Consider the following 10039-nt stretch of genomic DNA (forward strand, 5'->3'; position numbering starts at 1 on the left):
ATTATTGCATATTTTATCAATGAAATAATGAAAGAATGATTTAAGAAAGTGTTTTCGATTCCAGCAAGATTTTAGATGCTTAAAATTTCATCTGAGTCACGATATTCCACTTTCGCACCTTAAATTATAACCAGTTGATATCCCTATGTAAAGATATTCTAATAATTTATTTGTGGGAATGAATTTATTTTCTTCATTATTTTTGAAATGCAATTTTTCAGAAATTATTGTAAAGAAATAGTAGTCAAATATTTTATTTTGTAATTTATTATGTAAATTCGATTTAGAACAACAGAAAATATCTTTCTTTGCTTTGATTTTAATCTCCTCTAATTTTCATTAAAATCATTGGGCGATTTATTTTTTCGTTCAAAACGCAGGTTAACCCTTTCTAGGGCAGTGGGAAGTATGCTTCCCACCAAATTTATCAATCTTTGTATGAAATTATGTAGGTTGGCATAAGTTCTGACAAATTTTTTTAGCAAGTCAGAAACTTAGATGCTTCAGTTCTTTATCTCAGACAAAATGATGTGTCTTGATTTGGTACTTAATTATTAATTAACCAAATTAATTAATTAATCAAATTAAATTTATCTAATAAGCTAAATGAATCCCTTTTCTTTTTCTAATTTCAAGCCTAAAAATATTTCAACATAATATGATTAGAAAAAATGGCCCTTTAAAGGGTTAAAGAGTTTAATACTCAAAGATATTCCTTATTAAACGACTGATTTTTAAAAACACTTTTTTTTAGATTAAATTTAGAAACCTGGAAAGGTTGCGCAATAGGAATTATCTAAAGATAGTAAACAGGTTCTTTCACCGAGTAACGTGAATGTACACAAATATTTTTTTTTTTTTTCTCCTCAGCAGCAAGAGGAAAACTAGTGTTTTCGTTTTAGCTTCTAGATGAAAGCTCACGTTTACTAAATGCAATAAAAAGATATTAATATATTTGTTTTCATGAACACCGCTTCTCTCACGCGATCTGTTTCTTTCTTTGCCTATAGCTTCTAACTATAAGATTTTTGCTTTTGTAAACTTCTATTAATTTTGAGTTATGACGTATAAACTGCTGGGCTTTATGTTGTTGTTTAAATATGTGTAATAACTGCATGCAAAAAGTTTCCTTCAAGATTTTTCCGACTAATGTGCAACTTAACTGTGTATTTCGATTACATTTTGAAAATAAAATTATTAAAAAAAATGGAAGTCAATAAAATTTACTTTTCTTTGAAACTAATAAAACGTTTCGATACTCTGAAATATACTATTTTTGCTTTCATTTTCATTTTCTACTCATTTTTGTTTTTACTATTACTACTTGTTAGCATAACCAGAAATAGTTTTATTAAATTCTAATTCCTGACAGGTGAGATTAATAAATACTTATAAGTTTAAGTATTTTTGATTACCATTATAAAATAATTTTTAAAAAAAGGTTTGGCAGTATTTTCAAAGTCAAATTTTTTAGATTGTCTCAGGAAAGGATATTCAAGTTTATATAAGCTTAAGATGCGTATCACGTTTCTCAATTCATAAAATTCAAACGAAATTTGTGATAGCGAAATCTTTAATGGAAGCTTTCTGCAATTATTGAATTAGCCATTGCAACATAAAAATAATAAGTTCATTTCTGCATGGAAGCATTAACACATCACTGAAATCGAAAATAAGATCAAGTTGTTAATGTATCTCATCATGAAAGCATCATGTGCAGAAACTGAATACCGCAACGAACTCAATGAACATGAGATTAAAGTCAATTTCATTATTTTAGTATTTTTTAATAATTTTGTTTAGTAATATTTAATTAGTTAGTAATTTTTTTAGTAATCTCAAAGCAGTTCTTTAATGTGAGCTGTAACTATATAGTATATTTTTCAATTTTTATAATAATTTATCTTTTTAATATAATTGATTCTAAATACGGTATTATTATCAAATTGCATTAAATTTTAACATTAGGGTTTGCATATCTTTTCCAATGAAAAAAAGAATGAAATTTATCTCATTCTCTTGTAATAAGCTTTGAATATAAGAAAACTTTTACAGTAGCGATCTTATTCCTTTAAAAAAAAATAAACACGAAAATGTTTAATTTAGTTTTTGTTCACGATTTAATAGAAAATGCATTAAAATTTAGTAGATATCCTAACGGTAAATATTATGTATAATATACAAATGATATAATTGTTTGGGAATTAAGCTTTATAAATATTAAAAACATCGTAACTGTGAAATATAACCATTTCCAAACAATCCTTGCAGCATCTTTTATCATCTCTCTCTGAAAGCAGAAATTTTAAATCAATTTAAGTGTTACTTTTAATTACGTATATTATTTATTTGATTTTACAATGACAAAAACATAATATGCCATTGTGTTTTTGCATTGATTAGCAGTGTTGAAACACGAAAGCTTCTGAAAACATTGACTTCCCACCTTGGGAAAATATCACTATTTCTTGGGAATAAAACCAAAACCATAGTCACTGACAGTTCAAAATTGTTTTAAAAGGTTGTGGTGGTGCTGTATACCTTAATGAAACGATAAAATACTTTGGGAAGTAATTATAAAATTCAATAAAGTGGCAGAGGCAGTAGCTATTTTTAAAGCAATTGAGAAAATGGAGGAGAAATTCATCTTTATACCAACTCCCGATCAGTATTCATGGCAAATCCACAAAACACTAATAACTAATTATTATTAAGATCAAAGGAATGTTAAAATATAAATCCAATATAAAATTTCATCGTATAAAAACCATATTATTAAAATGGGTAAAGAGTATGCAAATTCTCTAGCAAAAAAGGCAAAAGAAAGAGAAACAATAGATTATCATCTGAAAATTCCCAAGTCATGGATTAAACTTAAAATTAGAAAATTAACTATGCGAAAATGGCAAACTAGATGGAAGTTATATAATAATTCAAAGTTTCTTTTTGGCTTGCAGTTAATTCAAAAAGAAAACCAAATGTTAAATCAAATGTTGATAACTCATGGTTGTTTTCCAATATATCAAAGTCGTTTCTTTCGAAAATCATCAGATTGCTATTGTGGTACTAATGAGGGAAATGCTGGACATTATATTTATGGATGCCCAAACTACAAACTAATAAGAGCAAAATTCTATCCAAACAGTTATAGAACTATGGGAATTTTGAAATTGATTCGGCATAAGACGGGAAAAATTGAAATCAAAAACATTGTAAAAATATATTGACATATTAATACTTAGCATATTAATACTTAGAAAGTACAAAACTTACAAAATGAGATTTTGAGCATTGCTATGCTTTGCTAAATGTCATATATTATTTGCATATATACTTCTTTTTCATATTATAAAAAGCATCTTAAATTATCTTTTATCTATTCTATTATCTTATTCTTTTTTCTTATGGGATGTTATACTTTATATTTGTTTATATTTTCCGTTTTTTATTTATGTTCCATTTTTCATTTACTTTTATTGTTATTATCTTATATTATGTTTGATATTCTGTATTTTATTTTATTATTTCAAGTACTTTATCATCTCAAAATTCTTTAAAACTTTTGTAATTTCTAAGCTTTTACTTATTATATGTAAATTCTGTATTATATTTTATGGATATTGTTTGAAGTTATAAGATATAACGAGTTTGAAAGTATCTGTCAGTAACTACCTAATTTTGTTTTGTCTTCGCCTGATTTCGCTAAAATGTTTGTAATCTATCCGCAAACACTCTTAGGGTTGTTCGTATTTCTCCATCTTTAATATTAATTTTGAATCTAGAATTACCACGCGCTAGAACTTTATAATCTTGATTAAAAGCACATGCGATTTTGAAAACTTATACATCAATAGTAATAGCGTTAGAAAGTTATTTCTTTCGGCATCCATAACAACAGAATTTATTAGTGGGAGATGTTCTTTTCTCTACTTTCTCACTAACACAACAATACCGTTCATGTTGGGTTTAGTATAGGGTCGAATATGATTCTTTCCTCTTTATCGATTAGCTCTAAAATTTGATATAATATGCGTTTTGATGTCAAGACCTTATACCTAATTTCTTAATTAGTTTGTTGTGTTTTGCAGTTATTAGATTCGCCTATCAGAGATATGGCAAAGAATATTTAACTCGTTGGCAGATTTGGTACAAAATCAGATCAATAATTCTAATTGGCTAGTTACATATTTAATTTTCACCAATTTGGTATGTAGTGTTTTTGAATTCTCGCGTTTACATGTACACTGATGGGAAAACATCCTTAAAATGGAAATAGTCCAAAATTTACTAGAGAATTTGTTTTGCAGAAAATGTTGTATTCTAATATTGGCGATTCTAGTTATTGGCGATTATGTGTTCATAAACATGACACCACCAAACGGAATTTTGGAATTCGTCAAAATATCAAGGTCAAACTTTTACAGGGTTTTTTTTTTTTCCTTCCTTTTATCATATTTTAAATACGAGAACTAATACAAATAGAAACATCTGTAAATAAATACTCATGTATATAAAAATTTAAGTTAATAGTTTTTATTTGATTTACTGTACAGAGCCTTAGGCACTATTTTCTTAAGATTAAAACTAATTTTAATTCGGGATTCTTTGAATTTCATTGAAAAAAAATGAAACTCTAGTGTATGAAATATTTTTTTTATGTAAATCTATTTGTATTACATATTAGATAGTTAAATGATGTTGTAATAAATAAGTTTAAATAATTATTTAATTTTTAAAAATGTGCCCATTTTCAAACTTTTTAAAGGAAATACAACTTGTAAAATGACTGCATATCATTCATTAAATATTCTAATTTTTAAACTACAAACGTTCCATGAATTGGTCATTATAATTATATTATTATGATTTAATATTATGTCAATGAATTTAAGTTTTAGATTATTTACATCTTTCTTTGCTTACTGTGAGTTCTATTTGTTCATTATTTTAATTCACCGCACTAAACACGAAAAAGAAAGCAAACTTAAATGTTACTGAACTTGTATATGAAAAAATAATACACTTCCTCAACAGAATTGTTTCATCTTATTGAATTCGTTTAATCATATTTCAGTTATTCGTTTTTAAAGAACTTCGGTTCAAGCAGATTTAAAAACGATTTTCTAGTGAATTAAATTGCAATAAATTTTTAAGTTGAAAATGTTCCAAATTTTTTTTAATACCTTCATTTAAATAAACGAAAATTCTCTATTTCTTTCCTAGAAGGTGATAATTTTATTTATAAAATTATAAATCTATAGGAAAAATTTTGATATTTATTTGTTTATAAATTAAAATTTCATATGAAATTCTTCTGAAATTTTTTGTTGTTTTTAAAATTAGGTCTATAAGTTGTAGAGAAACAAATTGTTGTATGTATCATAGTAAAAAAAATTGCGAAGGAAATCTTTGAGATATTCCCAAAATATAACCAATATAAAATTTTTGAATGAACATTTCAAATGGAGATAAATATTTTAATGAAATGAAAATTTAGAATAGAATGCGAAGAAACATTTTAAATGGACATTTCCGTTTCATTTATCAAAATTTGTGATCAAGAATTGTTTATATTTGAAGGAAATTTAGATGGCTATCAATGTTTAAAAGTTTATGACAAAGTATAATTTAAAAAAATAAGAAATTTTTCTTACAAGCAATTACAAACACGAATAAGATCTGACATTCTGATATACAATATACATTGTTTTCAATTGTTATGGTATTTTGTCAAATACACTAGGCTATGTTAATTAATGCAAAATATTTGAATTCTTTTGTTATGATGTTCATAAAAATATTCATTAAAGTATAATAATTGTGTATTTATACTTTTAATTGAATTTTTAATGCAATATATTTCCCTGAACAACATAAGATTTGAAATGTATCAAGTATTTATCATTCTGGTATTCTATTAAACTTCGACTCTACTACGAAATGTTGACTAAAAGCAATACTTCTTCAAAATAATTCTTGAAAATTTGTTTCTCTTTAAAATAAGGGCTTTAGATTATCTCACTTCATACTACAATACATTCAAATGAAACTGTTTCAGGCACTTTCTGTATTCAACCTAATGGTACAGGAATTCAAAAACAAGAAAGGTGACCCAAGACATTCTGAATCATGGCCTCTAAAAATTTACCGAGAGTTAAATGACTTTTGGAAAGCAAGAATATGAGAGAAAGTAGATGAAATTTGCTCATCTCCTGTTATTTAAATTAGTTGTTTATTTTTGAGTTAGCCGTACTATAGCTTTCTTTAATAGAATAATATTCCATTTATATTAATAATCTATCAAGATAATTAATTCAGTTTAAATAGTCGGTATGAATATCTTAAATCAATGATTGGCAAATTACCACCCACGGTCTCATAGAGATAATATTGAGCCATCCACCGCAGATTTAAAATTAATAATATAAAAAAATAATAAGACATTATAAATGCTATACTATAGAAACACTATACATATTAGAAATGTGTTCTATGTATACATTTCTAATATGAATAAATATTAATATTAGAAATGCTTACATTTCTAGATTTTAGATTTGCAATCTCGGTTTTATTCATCGCATTATCATTAAAAGAATTTTTTTAATAAATATTCTGTATTATTGAATTTTGAAATAAATTATACTGATCATCTAGGAGGTCTTGTTTTGTTTTGTTTGTATTTTTTATAGGTGTTCTTTAAAAATAAGTTTTTTCATCTCTGCCTTAAATAAATAATTATTCAGTCAAATATTTTTTTTAAATAACTGGTAATTACTGTAGGGTTCTCAATATAACATTTCATGCAAGTATTTAACTCTGATCGTCCCGTCATTTGAACAAGAAAAAATTCTAATATCATTGCTTATATATAGAAAACATTCTTTACTAGTTCTTTGAAAAAATTCTTAATAATTCCAAAAAAAAAGTATGAATAAGAATTATTTGCAAAAGACATGAAAATATGTTTTCAGTCTTCAGTCTAATTAATTCATATATTTTATGTTTAATCATACAGATTAAATAGTAACGTCACCAGAAAGAATTTTTCCGACAGCTCCTAATATTAATCATGAATTTGTATAGCATTAAAGCCAAAATTTATTTTTAAAATTTGAAATACTGTTTAATCTATAATTATTATTAATTAACTTAATTAAACCACTTTTTGAGTATTTATTAACTACCATTTCAAAAAATGCAAAGACTTAATCTTTCAGAATGCTTTACAAACTTTTTTAAATTTCATTTTTAAAATCAAATCAAATATATTAATACATAACAATAATAATCTTCATTCTGGCAAAAATTGAAGCAAAAATTAATTGAAAATTTTATCAATTTTTAATATAGAAAGAAGATTTAAAAGGCATAACGCGCAAATGATTTATACATTGATTTAATCAGAATTTTCAAATTATTAAAAAGAACTTCTAAAAGTAATATTTTTTCTATTTTACATATCCATCTTTCCTTCTGTATTTAAAAAAACTAGTATGCATTGAGGAATATTTTTAATAGTTCATCAAAATAAAATTTATCAGTTTCTAAAAAGACTGTCTTCTGAAAAGTTGAAAATGAAATGAAAAATGAATTAAATGAGAAAAAAAAATTAACATTTAATGATATATATATATATATATATGTATTGTATTCTTTTCACATTCTCGAAAGTAAATCATGAACAAGCTAAATTTTAATGTTTATAGCTTTGTTCCAATTATTACAAAAGAATAAATAATTTCTTATTGCGCTAACGTTTTTATCATATAGAATGAATACAGGCATTAGCTCGTCACTTTGTTCAGAAAAATAGAAAATAAATAGCATTTTCCACAATACAGAGAAAATATTATTGTACACTTAAACAAAAATTTGCACATCAATTTACCACCGATGCTCAGTCGAAATAATTTTCTTTAACATATGTCTAACGGATTTTCAAACGTCTAGAGAGTAAAAGAAAAATGAATGGTAAAAAGCGCGCGTTCGGAACAAGTTATCTGTGAAAAATTCTCCGACTTCTGCCAGAAACATGAATGAAAAGAGAATCGGTTACCTACGGTGTGACGTCACGATGCTCTATGCCGAGAAGGGTTACATCTGTTGACCGAAATCGCTCGCCAAGTTAAAGATCTTGATTCGATACTTAAATAATCGCTACCGATGCGTTTTAAGGAATTGTTTGCTAACTATCTTTAAATGAGATCAATGACAGCGATAAAAATATAATTTCCGCTTGCTTTAAATAATTGTATTTTTGTAAATAAAAGAACTATGTTAAAAGGTTTAAAAACATGTTATTCTTGTGAAAAGTGATCATTTAATTATCAATAGCGGTATCTGCTACTTTAAACTCAAATGTATTGACATTTCTGAGAAAGAGCAATTTTTCCATTGTTTTGCAAAAATTTTATCGTGCGTGCTATTTATTGCATCCGCTTGGAATACTGCCAATATTTATTAATCATGTGCAATTTAAAATATTTTGAAAGAATAAAAAATATGTTGGTTTTTTTCCATTTCTTTCTCTTTTCTTTCCATTTTTTTAAAATTAATTTAATAAAAAAATTATTTTCATTTTTAGTTTATCATTATAGTTAAATTAACTGTTAAATTTTTGAACGAAATAATTGCTAAATTTTTTTTCAGGTAAAATTATTTTGTATTAATTTACACTTTACTCCTTATGCTTATTTACCTTATCCTTTATCTTGTACTTATTTTGTGACCTCAAGTAATTTTTTATCTTTATAGTTTCTTATTTCAAGATTCCTTAATTCTCTTGCAATTTAATCCACCAAAAAAGTATTTGCATTCTCGGAAACATCATTATCGAGAATGTCTATGAGACAAAATTTTTTGAATTTCATTCAGATTTTTTTTTATATATTTTCTATTTTTATTCTATTAAATTTGAAATAGCACAATCTACAAAATAAAACTAATGAGATAATAATGAAAACCTTGTACTTTCATTAATTCTTTATTTTAAATAGCAAATTTATTCCCATTTTAAAAACAACGTTTCTAATGAATAGTCTGTTTGTTAAATTATTTCTCAGAATATAATCTGATTCTTTAAAAAAAATTTAAAAATATTTTTTTAGAAATTAGAAACTTTTTCACTTAATTTTTCAATATTCTATCGCTGAAATTTCTTAAAAATTAAGAATCGCAATTCAGCATTCAGAAGCCACTATTTAGATAATACTTTACTTTTAATGTTGACATAGCATTTCAAAAAATAAAATATACCACAAATTGATATAGCATTTTCTAGGTAATTTTCCTCTATATAAAGAAAGCGCCATTTTATAAGCTTAATATATTTAAAAATAAAAACTTCTGAAATTAGTAATTTCAGAATAAATGACGGCATTAGTAATTTTGCTGTAATTCGTGCAATATTCAAATAAAATTTATTTTTAATTTCATAAAATCTTTTTTTTTTTTTTGCGTATGTTTCTAATTTCTTCGGTAAAACATTAACCCAGTCAAATCGCGTGCTTTATATATCTCCTTTCCTCTCAGTATAAGAAGCCTACTTGGATACCCTACTTACCTAATAACAATAAATATCTTCTTACATCAAAGTCCTTTTTGGAAAATCATATTCGATTTCATTTGAATTCAGGTCAAATATTTTCATGATGCTTTCGCTACTTCATTTATGTCAAACGATGCGTATGAAAATTGAAAGTCCCAAGCACGCTATGAATTATTTAATGTGGCACGTGGTAACAAAGGGAATATCGGCAAGCATTGGGATAAAAAAAAATACCAAACAATTATTACAACCTATTTCCCTTTTATAAATTAAAAAAGAATTTTCTTTTGTTTTTGTTATATCGCTTAGACAGCATCAGTTAATAGGAGACAATCTAAGGAAATAAGCATTTAGTTAATAAGCGTTACAAAATTGTAACTTTATAAATAATAAATTTGTCATCACAACACTTTTAAAAAAGCAAATTATATATATATATACTCTGTTTAATTACCCATTGAATGTAACTTAGTAGACTTAATTTTTCAA

This window comes from Argiope bruennichi, chromosome 9 (genome assembly GCF_947563725.1).
Source record: "Argiope bruennichi chromosome 9, qqArgBrue1.1, whole genome shotgun sequence".
NCBI classification, from domain to species: domain Eukaryota; kingdom Metazoa; phylum Arthropoda; class Arachnida; order Araneae; family Araneidae; genus Argiope; species Argiope bruennichi.